Below are 21,116 nucleotides of genomic sequence, written 5' to 3'. Positions count from 1 at the left end.
TCATCGTGTACTATTGATGCACTTTTTATTAGCACTAGAAATACCCAATAATATATAGCTATAAATAGTATAGCTAATGGTTAGTACTGATATCGAATACTGGGAAAACAATCACAAATTGTCTACCTTCTACTAAGCTTCTTCTACTCTTTGGAAAACCGAAAGGGTTTTGAAATTTTGAAATTAAAAACTTTTAAAAACAGAATTAAACAACTAATGCGAATAAAACACAGAGATAAACAGATGAGATAAGGGAATTCCAGGGATGTGCTTTCACAGTTATGGTTATACAAATTCCAACTACAACACCCCAGCACAGTTCTTACTTCACTAGAACGAGTCACCTAAGTTTTGCCGGTGCGGTACAAACGTGGATTACTAACACTATGGGCATCAAACGTAGATCCGTAACTCCCTAAAGCTCCTAAGACCCTTGAAAAGTCCCCACTCTCAATTAACAGTGGCGTTTTAAGGGATGCTAATTGTAGTGTCAACTAAGCCTATCTAACTCGCCAACCTCCTCTCACGATTATGTAGCAAGTCTATTAAATCATCACAGAATGTGTCACTCTAACGTGAAGCAATTATCCAGAACTTAGAATAAAAACAAATTAAGAACAAAACGGATATTAAGTAGAAAGGAATTGTATAACCAAAGTCGTTACTAACACATCCCTAGAATTCTATGAATTTAGTTACACATGATAGAATAATCTAAAGACATAGTTTTTAGGGAAATAAAAAAGAACATAAGAACTAAAGCAAATAAAACCCAAAGGTTGAATCGTTGTAGCTTTGATCTTCTCTTGAATCCTTCTTCAAACCCTTAAACTTTGATGTACAAAGAAGAACTCTCAAATATTATGCTCTGGAATTATGTAGCAAAAGAAGATTGTTGTCGAAGAGGTTTGAGTGGGTATATATAACTGTAAATTTCTTCAGCCTTAATTAAGGCAAAAAGTAGCAAAGTATGGTAAATCTTGAGGAGAAAGTAGGTCAAATCTGTGCGCCGCGTTTTCCCAACGGTCGATGTGGGTTGATCTGTAGCCTCTGCCTCTTGAACAGCGGTCGCTGCCCTTGTTTCAGCGGTCGTTGGCAATCATCCTGTAGCTTCTAGATCTCTTGGAGCGGTCGCTACGCACACCTCAGCGGTCGCTGGGTGTGTTCCTCTTTTCAGCACAACTTTCCCGGAGAGGACCGCTACTGGCTCAGCAATCTATGGCCGCCAGCGGTCGCTGGCTATGTTGCAGCGGACCGCTGGATGTCTCGAAAGCTCCAGATTTCTAACTTCGACTTTTAGCTATCTTTTTAGGCTCAAATATCTACATTTCTCACAAAACATGTCCAAGTACCAAAATAGATAAAATATGCAATTAATGGACGTGTAGTGCAACTTTGACACTCAAAATGGACCAAACAAAGGCTTTAAAAAGTGCAAAATCTGAGTGTATCAACTATGAGCCATAGGAGTTGGCCAAGGCTAGAAGTCGTAGTTTGTAATCACGGAATTGAAGCTAAAGTTGTAACAGCGAAGGCGGATGCCAATCTTCAAGGTGGATGCCAATCTTCAACGGCGTTTCTATCGGTGCCATATTTGGAAGGAGGATGAATGCAAGTTCTTCCCCTGTATTGTCATCGAATCAAGAAAACTATATACAAAAATTGAAGATGGAAAGAGACAACATGGATAAATCATTGCAAGTGAGAGTTGCTACGTTCAAAAGAAGTTGAATTTGAATCACCCCAAATGATGGCTGAAAATTTGCGTTGACAAAACCAGAACTTGAAGTATGTCATTTTTTGTTTATGTGTCGCGGTCGGGCTTCTTATCTAGATTATAATAATCTTGAAGTAAGGAACTATAACTGGACTGATACTTATGCAATTTTTTAGTGTAGCCTGAAAATGTAATGTACTGTAATTATGGCTGAAAATTATGCCATGCTATGTCTAGGATATTAAATTGAAGTTCTCATGTATCCTCAAAACATGATTTATTCTGTTGTTTTGGTGTTCACACTCATGGTATTGCAAGCATTGGTTGGTTTTTGCCTTTTTTGCTACATGTTGATTTGGAGTGAAGAAGTTAATTTTGTAATTTGGATTAATTGATTTTAATTACTAATTCACAATATATCAAACAAAAAGATAGCTCTCACTCAAGCATGACTAAACTAAAAACTGTCTTATTCAAAAACCGACATATTATTGAGCATAAATTGGACAGGGCATAGAAACATCATTGTGTTATACCTAAAGAAATGACATTCCCTCACACAAAACCAAACCATCATGAACTACTCATGAAGAAGCATGGAATGATGCAACTCGATTCCAAACACTTCCCACAACTCAATTTAGATTATACCTTTTGCTTATCACTTATGATAATAATTCCAACTCCTTCACCCAAGTTCATCTCTTCTACTATAATGTTAATGAACCAAGTCCAACAAATCTCGTTCTCAACTTTAATTACTATCCAAGCTATATGATATATTAGATTCTTCCCATCAGTTCCCAATGCATAAACCAATATGCCACCTAGGTATATCTTCAAGAAAGCCCCATCCAGTCTAATCAGCCTCCTACATCCCTCCTTGAAACTCTTTCTCAAACCACTAAATCCAATGTACATTGCCTTGAACACAACACCTACCACATATAGCTCAAACCTACCTTCTTTGTCAACTCTACTCAACTCAAGTACATACAGATCAATAGCTTTTCTCTTTAAATGGAATAGCTTCATCTTGTGGCCTCAACAGCATACCTCTGCATTAAATCTCTACCCGAATCTTTACAACTCATATTTGGTTTAAGCTTAAAGTCTTGAAAGTATTTTCTTGCAATCTAGTTGGATGCAACAATTTCATTCCTCATAGCCCTGGGACAAGTGTGAACCCCTTCCTGATTTTTTTTTATTTTAAACCATTCGTCCTCACTCGACTCCCAAATATCCTCCATTCACAAGTACTCTGGCTACCTGCTTCAACTTCCTTCTTACTTGCTTTTAAAATGAATCTGGTATCCATTCAACACTGCATTATTTGTCAGTGCGTCTCTAGCCTGTTGACCATTAATAAATCCCATACCAACACTGAATGTGTAAAAGCTTATGATCCCATTTTGGATAATACATCACTTTACCTTTTTGTTGTCTAGATCGTCTCCCTTCATCTTCAAAATCAGTAAAGTTAGAGCAAATATCACCCACTTCAAAATTTTCATACTCAGACGCATAGTCACTCTTCTTGCCTCCCCACTGACTATCCCCTGGAACATCTCATCAGTTATTACAAAGGGCTTCTTTCTCTCTTTCATCTTCTATTTGCATTGTGTATATTCTTCATCCTCAGACACTAGCTCCTCGGCTTCCATTTCATCATCGGTCTCCTCATCACATGATGGTATATAACTCCCATCACTTTCACTGGCATACTCACCATCTCCCAAAACCTCATTAGCTGATCCAACTTCCTAATGTACATAACCACTAAAATTCATTCTCCACAAAAGCACTCATATTATTATTCTCCACAGAAGCACTAATATTCTCCTCCACATCATCACTCAAACTCTTACTCCCAGCTTCACCTACATTATTATCCACAGAACGAGCCACTGTCTTACTCAGAGCTTCACTTACATTCTTACTAAATGTTTCACTCCCATGCTTCTCTGTAGACATAACCACCCTATTACAGTGGAGGCAACAATGTAGCTTTATCCTCCTCTGCCTTCTTTTGGACTTGATTCATTTGTATCTTAATGATGGACACAGTGGAGGCAACATTGTTTAACCTAATTTCGAGCTTGGTCAGTCTTTCCTCTACAACTCCAATCTTGGCCTCATTGTTCTTTCTATCCTCAAGCAATACCTCCAAGATCTTTTGGATGCCAATCTCATATTTTTCTTCTTTGGTATGCAGCTCCACTCCTCCTTCGTTGTTGATTTTGAATCCTGCCGGAGATTGGACAAAATTGTGATTATTAACATGAGATACATTTGGATATGGGTGATTTCCATAAGAATTATTAAAACTACCACCCCCTGATTAGGGCTATAATTATTATTATAAAGCTTGTTGGGATCACCCCCATTTTGGACATTTTTGACATCTTTGATGTCATTCCCCTCTTTGCTTCTAGCTTCTATTTTTTCAAGTCTTGCTCTGATGAATGTCAATTCGTGAGATGTTTCATTCCCACATGGTCTCTTCATTGCATCTACCTTCTCAGCTTTATGCTTTTAATTGGACCAACCCGACTATTGGTGGCTAATTCTTCTATCACCTCCATAGCGGCAGCGACCGCTGGACATGCAGAACAACTCCAAATGTTCAACTTCGCGTTTTGACTCCCTTTTTAGGCTCAAATATGCACATTTCTCACAATACATGTCAAAATACCAAAATAGATAAAAATATGCAAATAATGGACATGTAATGCAACTTTGACATTCAAAACGGACAAAATAATGGCATTAAAACCGTGCAAAATTCGAGCGTATCAACTTCCCCAAACTTACATTTTTGTTTGTCCTCGAACAAAACATAAAAGACACAAGAATATACGCACAGAATGCACAAGGACTAGACGTCATAATTGCCTCAAAGTATGGAAAAGATAGATCAAGCATGAATTAACACAATCAAATCAAGCAAGAGTTATTAGTGCACTTTCATTACTAACTCGTAGAACACCTTGAAATCATATACTCACATGTGGCAAACTTCCAAAGATGGGAAGTGATTTATCTCTCAGTCTCAAAATGTATATGGCAAAATGTATAAGCACTCAAATTATGCATCATGCAAAGTTTACCATAGGCTTGCTCAAAGTCTAATCTCTCATCTACTAGATGTGATTAAGCATCAAAAGTCCGAAAGGTCTTGATTTTTTGTTATAATATAGGCTCTTTGGTAGGTGATGAATATTTGGCTAAAAACTGACTCAAAATAAAAATATCCCAAGTAGAGTTAAAATGACTCCACTTTTCTAAAAATCTAAAAAACTTTCAACACTTATTTTCTCCTTCAACTCACTTTCCAATCCTTCGATTTTTTTTCTTTCTTTTCTTCACAACCTTTCTTTCTTTTTCTTTTTCCTTTTTTTTCTTTTTTTTTTCTTTTTTTTCATAAGCATCTTTCTAAGATCAAGCACACATTTTGAATCTTTTCTATTTCACAACTTGCATTTTTCTACATTTAAGCACACTACGTTTTACAACTTTATTCCTTATCTCTCCAATTCCTTACAAAAGATAATAAAAACTATACTAACCCAAGGAAGTGTCCCTATTTATTTGGCTTCCAAAGAATAGGCTTAAAGGCTCAAAATTGACTCCAAATGGATAAAATTGAGAGGGTCAAAAATTTTGGGTATAAAAGTAGCTAAGAAAAGATGGCCTAATATCCTCCTAAATCAACTTAAACACTATGTAAACTTAGGCAGACTAGGAGCAAGCTCTAGAAACATATACATGAATGCAGATAAATCACACATGAAAGAAATTAGGCTCAAATCTCACAAGATATAAGCATGATTTAAGGCGAACAAACAATTCACTAATTATGCATCTTTTCACCAAACCATCAAATCAAAATGTCAAGCCATACTTAATCCAAGATAAAAATAACTTAATAGCATTGGCAACTTGGTCTAATGTGTCCCTAAGCATGAGTGTTTCAAAGTTCTTCATGTTAAGTTCATGACATGGATTCACCTTCGGGATTTTAAAACAAAAACTTAAACTGCAATTGGGCAGCGGTCGCTGGGAGTCCTCCAGCTGTCGCTGCGACGAGTCAGAACGATTCCAGAGGGTGGCCAGCGGTGTGCTGCGGACTCTGCAGCGGTTGTTGGCGAGAGTCCAAAACCTGTGAAAATTTTCAATTGACACAAAAATGAAATTAAGCTAAAAAAGTACTTAAAAACCTAAACAAAAATTTAAAAGAAATGGCTGGGTTTCCTCCCAACAAGTACATTCACATTGTGGCCACTTCCTCTTCCAACACCTTGTCCGAGCTATAGTATTTCTTCACATTGTGGCCATTGGCTTGTCCGGAGCTAGCAACTCAACCGTCCCGCTATCATAGATTTTCTTGATCATGTAAGGGCTGGTCCATTTGGACTTCAACTTCCTGGGGAAAAGAGAGAGTCTTGAATTGTGCAACAATACTACATCCCCCAAGGTGAGCTCTCGTGGGCTAATCATCCTATCGTGGTAGGATTTCATCCTTTCCTTGTAAATAGACGAGCTATCATATGCTTCCATTCTAAACTCGTCCATCTCATTGAGGAAGATGCGCCTCTCTTCGCCGGCCTTTTGGAAGTCTTGATTCAACTTCTTTACCGCCCAAAAGGACCTATACTCCAACTCAAAAAGGCAAATGGCATGATTTCTCAAAAACTAATTGATAAGGAGACATACCTATAGAAGATTTGTATGCGGTACGATATACCCACAACGCATCATCCAAACGGAGTGCCCAGTCCTTTCTATTAGTGCTCACTGTTTTCTGTAGAACGGACTTGACCTCCCTATTCGAAAACTCGGTCTGCCCATTGGCTTGGGGGTGATATGGCGAGGTGACCATATGCTTGACTCCATACTTGTCCAATACGTTGTCTAGCCACCTATTGTTCAAGTGAGATCCTACATCGCTTATGAGAGCACGGGCTGTACCAAACCTACTAAAAAAGTTTTTCCTCATAAATACAGTTACAACTTTAGAATCATTAGTTTTGGTATGAATTGCTTCCACCCATCTAGACACATATTCTACTGCAAGTAAAATGTATTGGTACTCCCCTGATTTTGGGAATGGTCCCATAAAATCTATCCCCCATACATCAAATAATTCTACCTCAATCACGGTGTTCATAGGCATCTCCTTCTTCTTGGATATTCCTCCTGTGCGCTGGCATTCGTTGCATTGGAGCACAAAACTGGCGGAGTCACGGTAGATGGTTGGCTAATAGAACCCGTTTTATAGGATTTTGATGGCGGTCCTTTGCACACGAAAGTGTCCTCCAGTTGGCGACGAGTGGCATCTTTCAACTATGGCTGCCCAATCTTCTTGCGGTACACACCTCCTAAGTATAGTATGTATCTGCACATCTTTTGAACAAGTAGGGATCATCCCAAAAATAAGATCTAAAATCTATATAAAATATCTTCCTTTGGTAAAGAGTAAGATCGGGAGGGTGTGCCTTGGCTGCTAAATAATTAACAATGTCGGCATACCATAGGAAAGTGGCCTGAGTGAAGAATAGATGCTCGTCGGGGCAGTCCTCATTGACTTCTCGTGATAGATCTTCTCCCTCTACCAGGTGCTCCAATCTGGATAAGTGATCCTCTACTACATTCTCACACCATTTCCTATCTCTTATCTCCACATCAAATTCTTAAAGCAGCAGGATCCACCGAATGGGTCTTGGTTTTGTTTCTTTCTTTGCAAACAAGTGCCTAATAGTTGTATGGTCAGTGTAAAAAATGGTCTTAGTCCCAATAAGATAAGATCGAAATTTATCAAAAGAATAAACTATAGCACGCATCATCCTTTCTATAGTCGTATAATTAGCTTTTGTAGAATCTAAAGTTCTACTAGCATAATAAATGACTTTAAAATTTTATCTCTCTTTTGCCCTAAGGTGGAACCAACCGCAATGTCGCTTGCATCACACATAATTTCAAATGGTTGGCTCCAATTGGGGGTAATGAGGATGAGAGCACTCACTAATGCCTTCTTCAAATTAAATTTCACATCTTTTTCAAGTAATTTACAAAGAGGCTTAGAGATTTTTGAGAAATCCTTTATGAATCTTCTATAGAACCCTGCATGCCCCAAGAAGCTTCTCACGGCCTTCTCGTTGGATGGGGGCGGTAGTCTCTCAATGGCTGCAATTTTGGCTCTATCAACTTCTATCCCTGCAGAAGACACTTTGTGTCATGACCGCACTTCCTAAGGATAGAAAGCACGGTGGGTCGCGACTAATGGGGAAATTAAGAAACGGGGAAGAAAGGGGAAACAATCAAGGGGTACGATATGTAGATCAAGAGATGAAACTTTATTACCAAATTATAGTCTGAAATAACGAAGCAACAAAGTTCGTAGGAAAAATTGTCCAACAGAATAAAGATAACATCAGAGTTCTAAAACTTGACGTAGCGGAAGCATTTGAGAGTTAGCTACTACTATGTATGAAGACACAATAGCAACCGGAACGTTTATTGAATATGGTCTCCGTCCAATGCTCAACATCCTCCGTCTCCCGTCCACGCTCAACCTGCACATAGGGAAAACATATGCAGGGGCTGAGTACTTGATGCACTCAGTGAACTCATGCCCAAAAATACATTTCATCAATAAAGTTATGTCAAGCCATCATTGAGTGAAACTCGGGTTTTACTTTAAAAAAAATGCCGAGAAACACTAAAATCATTTCCATCGTAAAACATGGCTGCGCAGCCCATCATCATCATCCTCCATCATTATACCATATCTGAACCATCATGTGAAACGAGAATGTGGCTACAAACTCGATCACTGGACCGGCCGACCACAAAGGACGGCTCACGATCCCCATCAGTGCACTAGTCCGAGTAGGGACTCACTCCCTAGTCAGACCCGAATTCGTTAACCATCAAAGTCTAGTAGGACATTATCCTAGTAGACAATCAGATAGGCAATTCAAAACATAAAATACGGCATGACATAACAGTTAAACCACTCTTATCTCACCATTTACATATCATTGCAAATAAAGGAGTTTAAGTAATAAAGCCCACATCAAAAGCTTAGTAATTTCCTTAACAAACTTCTCGATCCTACTTTAACGAGCGTGCGAACCACCTTTTTGAGAAAAAAAAATTAAAGTACACATCAATCTCAAGAAAGAAACCATTTAGAATGCATGCACTCTAATTAAAGTCTTTTATCTCGTTTCTCGGTTTTTATGCATTTTCGATTATTCGGCGGCCGCCCAAGGCGTCGCCGGTCGGCCGCTTACACCAATACTTCCTCCGTTGGCACCTCGTATTTTCCACCACGGTTCGAATTAAATTCCCGAAATTAAACAAGCGCATAATTAAATTATCGCAATTATTTCCATTCGAAATTATATTTATTTCGGACTTGAGATATATTATTCATCCTTGACATTAATCAAGAATTATTTAAGTAATTCCCCACAATTAATTATTGGCCCAAAGATTTATTTAAAAGCCTCAAAGCTTAATTATTTCCCCACCTTATTCCTCCAATTTAATTTAAAAGCCCCAAACAACATAGAGAGGCCCAACTTAAAATAACCTCCAAATAAAAAAATAAAAGGCCCAATCAAAAGTGGCCCAATCCCTTCTCTTTCCCCCATTCTTCACGCCATTTCTTCTTCACTCTACTCATCTCTCTCTCTCTCTCGACAGAAATTGCAGAAACTCCCAAATTCCGTCGCCTTCAACAATCGGTTCCGATTTTCCCCAAATCCCGTCGCCTTCCGTCGCGTCGCTGCTGCTCCAGGCTGCTGTTCGCCGCTGACGTCTCCGCCGCTGTGTCGTCGCTGCTTCTGTCGCGGGGAAGGCGTCGCTGCTGCTGTCGCGGGGAGGCGCCGCTGCTGTCGCCGGACAGAACCGCTGCTGTTGCCTTCCTCCAGCTCCGCCAGCGCCGCCGCCGCAGGGTCCGCCGGCGACTCCGCCTTCCGCCAGCCGCCTCTACCGACCGCCTCCTTCCCCGAAAACACTCCGAACAAGCCCAAAATCACCCCGAAACGTCCCGTAAGATACGTTCTTATTACAAAGTTAAGTTCTTTCGCGTGTTCGATTAAGTTCGGCAAGTGTTCGATTACGTTCGATTGCTATTTGATTAACTTGGTTGAGTTGGTTATGGAAGAATGATGAAATGATGTAGGCAATATATACATGTGCAACAATTCATGCTTTGTGGATAGAAGAGAGATTGTACCTCAAAAACAAAAAGTTGAGCTTGGTGGTGAATGGACAAAAATGGTGAAAAGAAATCCTCCTCTTGTTCTCGGCTTCTCTTTCTCGGCTCTTTCTCACTCTCTCTCTTCCTTTATTTTCTTTTGTGTAGTGTAATGTGAGGGGTTTAGAGAAGAGGTTAAATGAGAAGTGGTGGGTGACTCTTGGTTTGTAGGCATTGATGGTGGAAGGAGGTGAAAGAGTTGGAGGTGGAGAGTTCTTTTCTTGTGGAAACCGTCGGTCACTTTGGTGAAGGAGAGAAGAAGAATTGGGGGGGGGGGTCTTTGGGCTTCTAAATTAATTTAATTCCATGTTGTTGGGCTCAAGTTATGGTAAGCCCATGTTAGGATTATTATTTGGTTGGATTCTAAAATAGTTAAGCCCTTTTTGTAACTAGTTATTTGGACTCTAATTAAATTTGCAAAGTCCAAAACAAAATCATACTTTATATTTTCGTACTTTCCTTCGATAATTAAAATTCACGGGTCTTTATTAAATTTTGTTATCTCGTTCTTCACAACCAAAAGTTAAAGCCCGTTTAACGGCACAACTCATATTTGGTGTTGTTCCAAATATAGTTCCTTCAACCATTCCTCGATTCATGCACGTCGTCTTCCATAAGAAAAAAAATATATATTCATCTCCACGTATTTCATTCGTCTTGCTAAATATAGCAACATCGTCGTCATTCTTTCAACGATACCTTCAACAAATCTCCCAAGGTTCAATAATTAAATAAGTAAGTACGTTCCTTTTCACCTTAAACACATAAAAACATACTATTTCCCAAATCACATTTATCGAGAAGCATAGTATTTGAAATAATTTTTACTAATCACTTCGTGATATATATTAGATGCGTACTTAAAAGTACGGGTGTTACACTTTGTGACCTAGAACTATACATTCCTGCACCAGGAAGTGACATTTCTCCCAATTAAGAATAATGTTAGTTTCTACACATCTCTGCAAAACCTTAGCCAAATTGTCAAGACAATGATCATAAGACTTTCCAAAAATAGAAAAGTCATCCATAAAGACCTCCATCACATTCTCAATCAAATCATGAAAAATGGCCATCATGCATCTTTGGAAAGTACCAGGAGCATTACATAAGTCAAAAGACATTTTCCTATAAACATATATCCCATAAGGGCAAGTAAAGGCAGACTTATGTTGATCCTCAGGAGCAATTGCAATTTGATTATAACTAGAAACAGTAGTAATCATATCTCCCTAATCTATCAAGCATTTGATCAATAAAAGACAGAGGGAAGTGATCTTTCCTAGTGGCTGCATTTAACATCCTATAATCAATGCAAACTCTCCAACTCGTGGCTACTCTCGTAGAAATCATCCCACCATCCTTCCCTGGTACTAGAGTCATCCCCCTTTCTTGGCTACCACTTGTGTAGGACTCACCCATTTACTATCCGATATGGCATAAATAATCCCTGCATCTAGCAACTTGATTACTTCTTTTCTCACTACATCTTGCATGATAGGATTAAGTCTACGTTGGTTTTGCACACGAGGCTTATGCCCTTCCTCAAGTAAAATCCTATGCATGCATGTGGTAAGGCTAATCCTTTTCAAATCACCAATAGACAATCCTATAGCAGACCTATACTTGTTTAGCACAGACAACAACTTTTCACATTCTTTTTCACTCAAGGCAGCTAACACGACAATAGGGTAAATGTTATCTTGTCCTAGAAATGCGTACCTGAGGTGTTCCGGGAGTGGCTTCAATACTACCTGAAGCGCGCGGAAGCTGATAGACATGTGTTCGTGTTCTATTGTTCTAGGTCGAGCCACTAAATCCAATGAATCCACTAGATCACTTGGTCTAGGAACTCAAGAGAATAAGAAGGCTCAGTCATTGGACACACACTTCTCGCGTTCAAAGATCCTTCAACCCGTTATACTATAGACTAGTGTAGAGAAGTAGGGGTCGATCCCATGAAGATGGATACGTAGGAGAGCATCTAAGGAACTTTGGATTAGAAAACGGCTGCTGCCACGCAAATTTGGGCTGAGGTTTAACTACCACTAGACTTAGGCACGAAATTAACCTCTAGACCTAGGAAACTGTAAACATCATGCTGACATCGAACAACCTTGTGGCAACAAAATAACTAACTAGCTTACTAGACCGAGCAAACGACTTCCTAATATCTCTAAACAGAAAGCAGGTAAACAGTGGGGACCATATTCCAGAAACAGAACGTACGAAATTAAAGCTGCAACTAACTAACAAAGCATTTAACTAACAGCGACATGTATCTTAGGAGATGAATCAAACTCGAACATGAAGAAAACAGAGCACATATCTAGATTCAAACAGAATATAGAAATTCAGACGTTTTGCAAACAACCGGAAATAAAACAGATCTACAAATACTAGACGGAATGAAATGAAAGCACGAAAGCTAGGCATAAATCTCGATCACTCTGTTTCAGATCCAACGTCGGATGCTCAATCCACTCCGGATCCAAGCAGTCCGAACCCAACAACAACCAAAATCAGCTTCCATAGTTCCCGATTCAACAAGATCTACTCCGATCAACACCAGATTCCAACAATTTCACCCAAACTCAGCAACCAATACGAAGTTCAAACATCCAACTCAGCAATCAAAACAAACTCTGAATAATAAACATCCATAATCGAAATCGACATAAGCAGAGAAATTACGGAAAACGGAAATTTAATAACCAATAGCAATTCAATCGCAAACAGGGCCGAACTTCGAACGGCGAATCTCGGCGAAATCCATGACAGGAAACTAAAAATGAAAGCATTTAAATTGTATCTTCGCCCTCCTTGAGGACGGTGTTACCTGTCTAGCAAACTATAACCCAGAACTACCCTACGATTCCCTCATGAATACCCAAGTGTGTAGAAGTGAGTGAGCTATGAGCTACGATCTGTTAATGAGTTCTCCACCCAGCCCATTCTCCAGATTGCATGTTTTCTCCCTTATATAGGTGCGGACATAATCTTCTAGAAGCCTTCGTAGAAATCTCCATTCTACCCTTCAGCATCTTGATTTCCTCCATCTTGCAATTTTTCTTCAAATTGCTCACTTATTTGCCAGTTCCTTGGACCATGCAAATGTCCTTCTCTTTTCCTGGATCTGGCGAAAACCTTCTACATACCTGGCTTAAAACATGTGTTAGACCCCACAAACGTGTGAATTTAACCCCTTAACCAATGCATGAAATTAGCCTTATCAAACTGCTCACACTTAATCCATACTTGTCCTCAAGTATGAAAACAAAAAAAAAGAAATAAGGCGAATTTTAATTCATGGTCATCCTTGACTGACTCTATAGACACAAACAAAACAAAACTCCTAGACCTAGAAACACTAACACACTCAAAAAGAGAAAACAAACTCTTAAAGAAAACATAGAGAAAACACAAAGGCATGAACTAGCTTCAACTTTTAAGCAGCCGTCCCCACAAACTTAAGGCCTATCCGATTTGTCTACAATCTCCAAATCCTCCCTTTTCCTTCTTCTACCTAATCGGTCTGTCAGTTCGTCAAGATAGCCTATTGATTTCCCATTTGTTAGATTCACTCGATCACTCATTCCTCACCAGGGATGTGTTAGGATCGAATCACTCTTAAGTCAATGTTACACCACTGATGCGTCGGGTTATGAGAGTTTCTCCTTCTTATAACTCTCCTTTCTTTTTAACTTCCTGGGTCAGGTTACTGTTGCTTCCTGCCCTTAGGTAATTTTTCTCCTTTTTCTATTCCCCCTTTTTATATTTTCCCCTGGACTTTGTCCACTTATACCTCCAAATTCTGTTTATTTTATTCCTCCTTTGGACTTCGTCCAGCTTATACCTCCTTTTCCTAGACTTCATCCAGCTTATACCTCCAGAACCCTTTTTTTTTATCACTCTTCTCCCTAAGCATCAAGTGGTGGCCCATTTTATACAAGTTAGCTCACAATGTATAGGCTTATAACTCACATTTATGGTGCGGCTTCACAACTAGGTCATCTAAGGCATCCTCTATCGTCCTTACTTCATTCAAACCGAATTCAGCTTATTAAGGAAAAAGGCCTCAAAGTTGATATGTATCCTATCTTCAATTGCTCTCACTAAGGGGATTTTGCCTTATTATATTCACTAGCTTATGCGACACACATAAAGAAACTAAACCTAAATCTAAAGACACCTAATCTCATAAGAACACAACTGACTCTCTCCCCCTCCCACTTCACTCAAGCTTGTCCCCAAGCAATCCCAGTGAAGAGGGGAAACAGGGAAGTACAAACAAAACTCAACAAAACATTAAAAAAACTTCAGGAACAACAATCCTGAAAAAGTAAACAAACTTCTCACACTTAGACCGAGCAACGGGCTAAGTGGGAGAAGACACAACAGAAGAACAACAAAAACAAGCCAGAAAAAACACAAACTTCTCACACTTAGACCAAAAATTGGGCTAAGTGGGAGAAGACATAATCACAGGCAAATATATACAGAATACGGCATGCTGGGAAAAAAAACACAGACACAAACAACAAATATATAAACACAAAGCGAAAGAAAGAGAAAAACTAAAAGTAAAGTTACTTGGTCAAGGGGGCTTTATTTCGGGGTTTGGCTCCCACGGGAGCCAACCTGCGGTGGAACGTATGGGCGGGTTACTTTTGCTTTCTTTCTTGCCGGCGAATCCGGCTTCTCCTTCACTTCCTCACTCGGTTGCTTGGTCAATGTCTTCTTCACAGTCAGGGTCTTTGAAGCCGACGGGGCTAGCAGAGGTTTAGACGCGGGTGGGGGATACTTTGGAGATGAACTTCCTGGCCCTGGCTCTGAAAATTTCTCAAAGACTTTGAAAGAAATTACGGGTTAGGGTTTGTGAGGGCTGGCTATCGCGAGAGAAGATTTGGGGATTTTTATGAGAGATGATTTGTTTGTTTTGAAAAAATAAAGCGTAACGGATGAAAGAAGTAAAAATGGGTAAGGGCGCGTACGGTTGTGCAGGCGGTTACAGGCATGATGTAAGCAACCGTTCGCCTTCCCATAAAGTAATATTTGTATTTCGAAACTGTACCACTTCCCTCTCAAACAAAAATCTCTCTGCCCCATGTAAACGATACTCTCTGCGACACCATACTTATGCAAAAACAAAAGAAAATGAAATGCCAGACTCCCAGGTCGAGGATTCAAAAAGTGACAAAACATTTTCCCTGAAAAGTCTGGTGTTTCGAAAATATTTTTGGAAGATTAAAAATTTTTCATTTGTTTGGGATTTTCAATTAGAAAAAAAAATGATTAAACTATTTACACATTTAATTTAGCACTCTCGAGATTCCCTGGTTCAGTGAATAGATATAAAAAAACATCCCAATTTACCTGACCCAGGAATTCATCGAGAGCACTGATTGCTAAACTGATTAGGCGATAATGGAGAGTGCGCGTAGTGGCATTTCCTCCACTACACACAACTCAGAATTATCCCTAAAAACCTTCACCCGTGACCATTAACAAGAAAGGGAATAGAGTTTGAGGCACCCCCCTGGATCTCCACTGCTCCATTCGCTCGGAGGCCAACAATAGTGTACAGCCCAATCCATTTTGATTTTAGCTTTCCTGGTAGCAGCTTGAGTCTGGATTGGAAAAGGAGAACTTTCTGACCAACGTGAAGTTCCTTGACCCGGAGGTTTTTGTCATGCCATAGCTTCGTCTTCTCTTTGTACCACATCGCAGACTCATAAGACTCAAGCCTTAATTCCTCCAGTTCTTGAAGATGCAGTTTCCTCTCTTCTTCAAACGCCTGAGGGTTCATGTTAATTTCCTTGACCGCCCAATATGCCCTGTGTTCCACACCTACAGGCAAATGGCGCATCTTGCCAAACACTAGCCTGTAGGGTGACATCCCAATAGGCGTTTTATAGGCTGTCCTGTAGGCCCATAGTGCGTCGTCAAGCCTCTTACTCCAGTCTTTCCTTGACGGATTCACCGTCTTCTCTAGTATTGCCTTGATCTCTCTATTTGATATTTCCGCCTGCCCATTTGACTGAGGATGATAAGGTGTAGACAGCCTGTGATGGACCCCATATTTTTTCATTAGAGCTTCTATCATTCGGTTTCGGAAGTGTGTTCCTTGATCTGAAATAACATCCCTAGGCACACCATACCTGTTAAAAATGTTAGACTTAAGAAATTTTGCCACCTCACCAGCTTCACAAGAGGTGGTAGCCTTGGCCTCTATCCATTTCGACACGTAATCTACCGCCACAAGGATATACGTGTTCCCATATGAGGATGGAAATGGTCCCATGAAATCCATTCCCCAGACGTCGAAGATTTCGCAGACGATTACTGGGACCTGTGGCATTTCGTCTCTTTTGGAAATTCCCCCTGTCTGCTGACATCTCTCACAATTCTGGCAGAATTCCAAGGCATCCTTGTGTAATGTAGGCCAATAAAGACCACTATCTAACACCTTCCTCGCTGTCTTCCTTGGTCCAAAGTGACCTCCACAAGCTAGGGCATGGCAATGATTAAGCACATCCCTCTGTTCCCATTCTGGAATACACCTCCTAATTAATTGGTCGACTCCCATTCTCCATAAATATGGGTCGTCCCAAAAATAATACTTGGCTTCGCTTTTCAGTTTCATCTTCTGGGCACAAGTGATTGATTGAGAACTTGGTACCTCTCCCGTGACCAAGTAGTTTGCTAGGTCTGCGAACCACGGCTCAGCGCTCAATTGACACTTCCCTTTTTCAGAATCTCCTGGACCTGTTAACGCCATTACCATTTCCCAACAGATGGGTTTAGGAAATGTTCCTATACAGTACAGATGCTCCTCCGGGAATGCATCAGGTATAGCTTCACCCGTCTCTCCTTGGAAAATCCTGCTCAAGTGATCAGCCACTTTGTTTTATGTCCCCTTTTTGTCTCGAACATCCCAATCAGATTCCTGCAAAAGTAACACCCAACGGAATAATCTTGGCTTGGATTCTTTCTTCGCCAACAAGTACTTGATAGCCGCGTGGTCAGTGAAGACTATCACCCTCGACCCCAGCAAGTACGGGCGAAACTTCTCAAGCGAGTATACCACCGCCAGCATTTCCTTTTCCGTGATGTCATAGTTCTTCTGGGCTTAATTAAGTGTTTTCGATGCATAAAATATCACATAGCTTTTCTCATCGATTCTTTGACCTAGTACTGCCCCCACTGCATAATCACTTGCGTCGCACATTATTTCAAACGGTAAATATTGCTTTCCCGCCAGCCTTTCTAACATCTGATCAATGAATGGGAGCGGGAAATGATCTTTCCTAGTTGCTTCATTCAGCTTTCTATAATCGATGCACATCCTCCACCCAGTAACAAGTCGAGTGGGAACCAATTCATTCTTATCGTTCTTGACTACCTGAATCCCTGATTTTTTTGGTACCACGTGAACTGGGCTGACCCACTCACTATCGGGTATGGAATAGATGATGTCTAAGGAAAGCAGCTTCAAAACTTCCTTCAGAACTTCCTCTATCATGTTTGGATTAAGCTTACGCTATAGGTCCCTGTAGGCTTCGCTCCCTCTTCCAATCGGATATGATGCATACAAAGATCCGGACTAATTCCTACCAGATCGGAGAGAGTCCATCCTATGGCTTTCTTGTTTCTTCTGATCACATTCAGCAATTCTTCCTCCTGTTTCTTGGTCAAGTTGTTGTTGATGATAATGGGAAAAGTCTCATTCTCTTCTAGATAAGCATACTTGAGGCCTGGTGGGAGCACCTTCAGTTCTTTCTTCAGGGTATTCGCCTCCTGGGGCAAAGGATTTTTCTCTATTCCATCAGATATCATTTATTTCCTTGACCTAGAAGGAGCCTCCATGCTCGCCACATGGGGTGTCTTCCTTGACTTAGCTACTCCTGGATTTGTACAGAATTCCAAGATTGCTTTAGCTAGCTCCTCATCTGATAATTCACTTGTGTTCATTGCTTCACACCATCCAGCCACTTCTCTGTCGATAGAGTAACTCATCTCTGAATTTTCAATATGTTCCTGCATTAATTCTGTCTCAAGATATTTCTGGACCAGGGGGTTAATAACATCGATAGCATGCAAATTTTCTACATCAAGAGGCTTCTTCATTGCTTCATCGATGCTAAAGGTATATTTTTCCCCATTGTAGTCAAGGCATATAGTTCCATCAAAAACATCAATTGCGGTCTTGGCTGTACGGAGAAAATGTCTCCCTAGAAGTACAACACTAGACTCAGCCGACTCATTGTCACTCATACTAATAACATGGAAATCGGCAGGATACAGAAAATTATGCATCTTGACGATAACATTTTCTAAGACTCCCTCTGGACAGATACACGACCTATCTGCCAATTGAATTACCACTTTTGTATCTACCATCCCTACTCCTACCAGCTTCTTGTAAATGGAACGCGGTAAAACATTTATCGATGCCCCTAAATCACACATGGCATGCTCAATTCTGACATCACCGATTGAAATAGGCAAGGTAAACATACCTGGGTCAGTGCACTTGGAGGGCATTCTCCGCTTCTGAATCACTGTTGATACATTTTCTCCAATCAGAATCTTCCCGCTGGGCGTCTTTCCAGCTATAAACTCCTTAATGAATTTGCTGAAGATAGGTAGCTTTAAAGCTTGTAAGAATGGTAAGTTGATCTCCAATTTTCCGAAGATATCCATAAAATCCACCGGTTCATCCTTCTTCCTCTTAACTTCTCCTCGGTGTGGAAACGGTTTCACTTGTTTCTCTGCACTTGTTGATCCTCTAGCTGCAGGTCTGTCTGACTCCTTCCTCACTACTTCATTTTCCATTTCCGGCTCTGGGTCTAGGAAAAATGGTTCTTCCTTACTTGGTAATGGCCTCCCCAAATCTCCTTCCTGAAGGTCATCTTTTCTCCCGGAACTGCTTCCCTTTAAGTGCCCGAGTCTAGAGGTTGTACCCTTTCCTTCCTTGCTTCCTGCGGGGCTTGTCTCCTCATTCGTCATCATCTCTGGACCTTCACACCCCTTCCTGGATCATAAAGTAATTAGACTGATGTTAGCTCTATCAGGCATCCTTACTGAGGCAGGAATCTAGCCTTCATTCCCTCGCATCTCGCTCAAGGAAGTTGCTATCTGAGACAGTTGCTTTGCCAACATATCCATTGCCACCTTTTGCTCCTGCTGAGCATCCTGAAGCTTGTGGACTACGTCATTGTTCGATTGCAAGTTGTTTTGCATATGCTGTTGAGAACTGACGAGGTCATGCACCATTTCATCCAGATTCCTTGGTGTTTTTGAATTTGGCTGACTGGGCCCTGGGCCTGCACTTGGATTCGAACCACTCGCTTGATTCTGGCGAAGGTTTTCTTGACCTCCTGAACTATTGTTGTACTGATTTCCTGGCCCTTGGTAGTTGGTTTGGAAATTCCTTTGGTGCGGTGGTACATAAGAGTTCCCTTGATGGTTTTGGTTCCTGTTCCCCCAATTCGGATGATCTCCCTGGTTCCGATTATTCCAGTTGCCCTTCCCCTCTTGACTCCTTCCAGACCAGTTACCCTGCCTCTCGGGCAGAGGTGCAAACTGGATACTCTGTTGTGGTGCTGGTTGGCTCTGTTCGTTGCCCGACCATCTAAAATTGGAATGGTTCCTCCAGGGTGCATCTCTTTGTCTCCCTGGATTCCAACTTCCATCGGGATTCCAACTCCCCATCGCATTAGCTTGGGCCTGGTACTCTCCTTCCTGAGGTCCATAATATTGCTGAAGTTGACTATCTCCTAGACCCGGAGGTTTTTCCTTCACTTGTGAGGTTGGTAGTTTGGTCTTCTCGATTGCGTTCAACAGTGCTTTCTCAAGCCTGTCGATCCTTGCCTCTACCTTCTCATCATTTTGCTCCCTCATCACATTCACTGATCCTCTCTTCACAAAATTCCTTGGGTTATCGTATGCCTTCTTGGCATCTAACAATTTCCCCAGGATCTCTCTTGCTTCACTTCCCTTCCTCCTTGTAAAATTTCCCTCGGTCAAGGAGTTCATTAAATCCTTTGACTCAGGTTTTGCTCCTTCATAGAATAGATAATAGGTCTCTGCCTCTATCATCCTGCGATTTGGGCACGCGTCCAACAACCCTTTGAACCTCGACCAATATTGACTCAACGACTCATCGTAGTCCTGCTTGCACTCCACTATTTCTTTCTTCAGAGCATTTGTTTTGTTGGAAGGGAAAAAGTAATCAAGGACCTCCAGTTTGAAATCCCTCCATGTGCAGATACAATCCGGGGGTAACCTTAATAATCACGTGTTGGCTTCCCCCTTCAAGGCAAAAGGAACCGCACGCAGGCGATAGTCCTCCTCTGTTGCATCATTTGGCCTCTTCTGAATGCTACACAATATGCAAAATTCGTTCAAGAACTCGTACGGGCACTCATTCCTACGTCCAGAGAATGTGGGTAGGATACCGAGCACGTTCGTCTTGATCTCAATGGACCTCTGTCGCGGATTCATCACTATGGCTTGAGCTGGCTCTCCATCTAGATGGGCAGTGAGCGAACCGATTTCCGGATCTGGATCGACTATGTTTGCCATGTCCCCTATTTCTTCCTCCTCTGTACTTGTTTCTGAAGACGATTTAGGATCCTCCCTTCCTGACGAGTTCCAATACTCTTCACTTTCCGAACCGAACGGAAACGGATCTCCCGTAGATAATCCCGATCTGGTGGTGACCGTAGATACTGTGTCCTTGACCTGCCAAATAAACTGATCGTAACTATGTCCAAACCGTGAGCCTCTGCTCATAAACTGAAAATAAAGGAAAAGAAAGAAAAATATAAACTATGTACGCCAAAATCCTCTAAACACAATAACAAATTACGCCATCCATCCCCGGCAATGCCGCCATTTGAAGCGCACGAAAGCTGATAGACATGTGTTCGTGTTCTATTGTTCTAGGTAGAGCCACTAAATCCAATAAATCCACTAGATTACTTGGTCTAGGAACTCAAGAGAATATAGAAGGCTCAGTCGTTGGACACACACTTCTCGCGTTCAAAGATCCCTCAACCCGTTATACTATAGACTAGTATAGAGAAGTAGGGGTCGATCCCACGAATATGGATACGTAGGAGA

This window comes from Salvia splendens, chromosome 12 (genome assembly GCF_004379255.2).
Source record: "Salvia splendens isolate huo1 chromosome 12, SspV2, whole genome shotgun sequence".
Taxonomy (NCBI): domain Eukaryota; kingdom Viridiplantae; phylum Streptophyta; class Magnoliopsida; order Lamiales; family Lamiaceae; genus Salvia; species Salvia splendens.
This window is presented reverse-complemented; position numbering follows the sequence as displayed.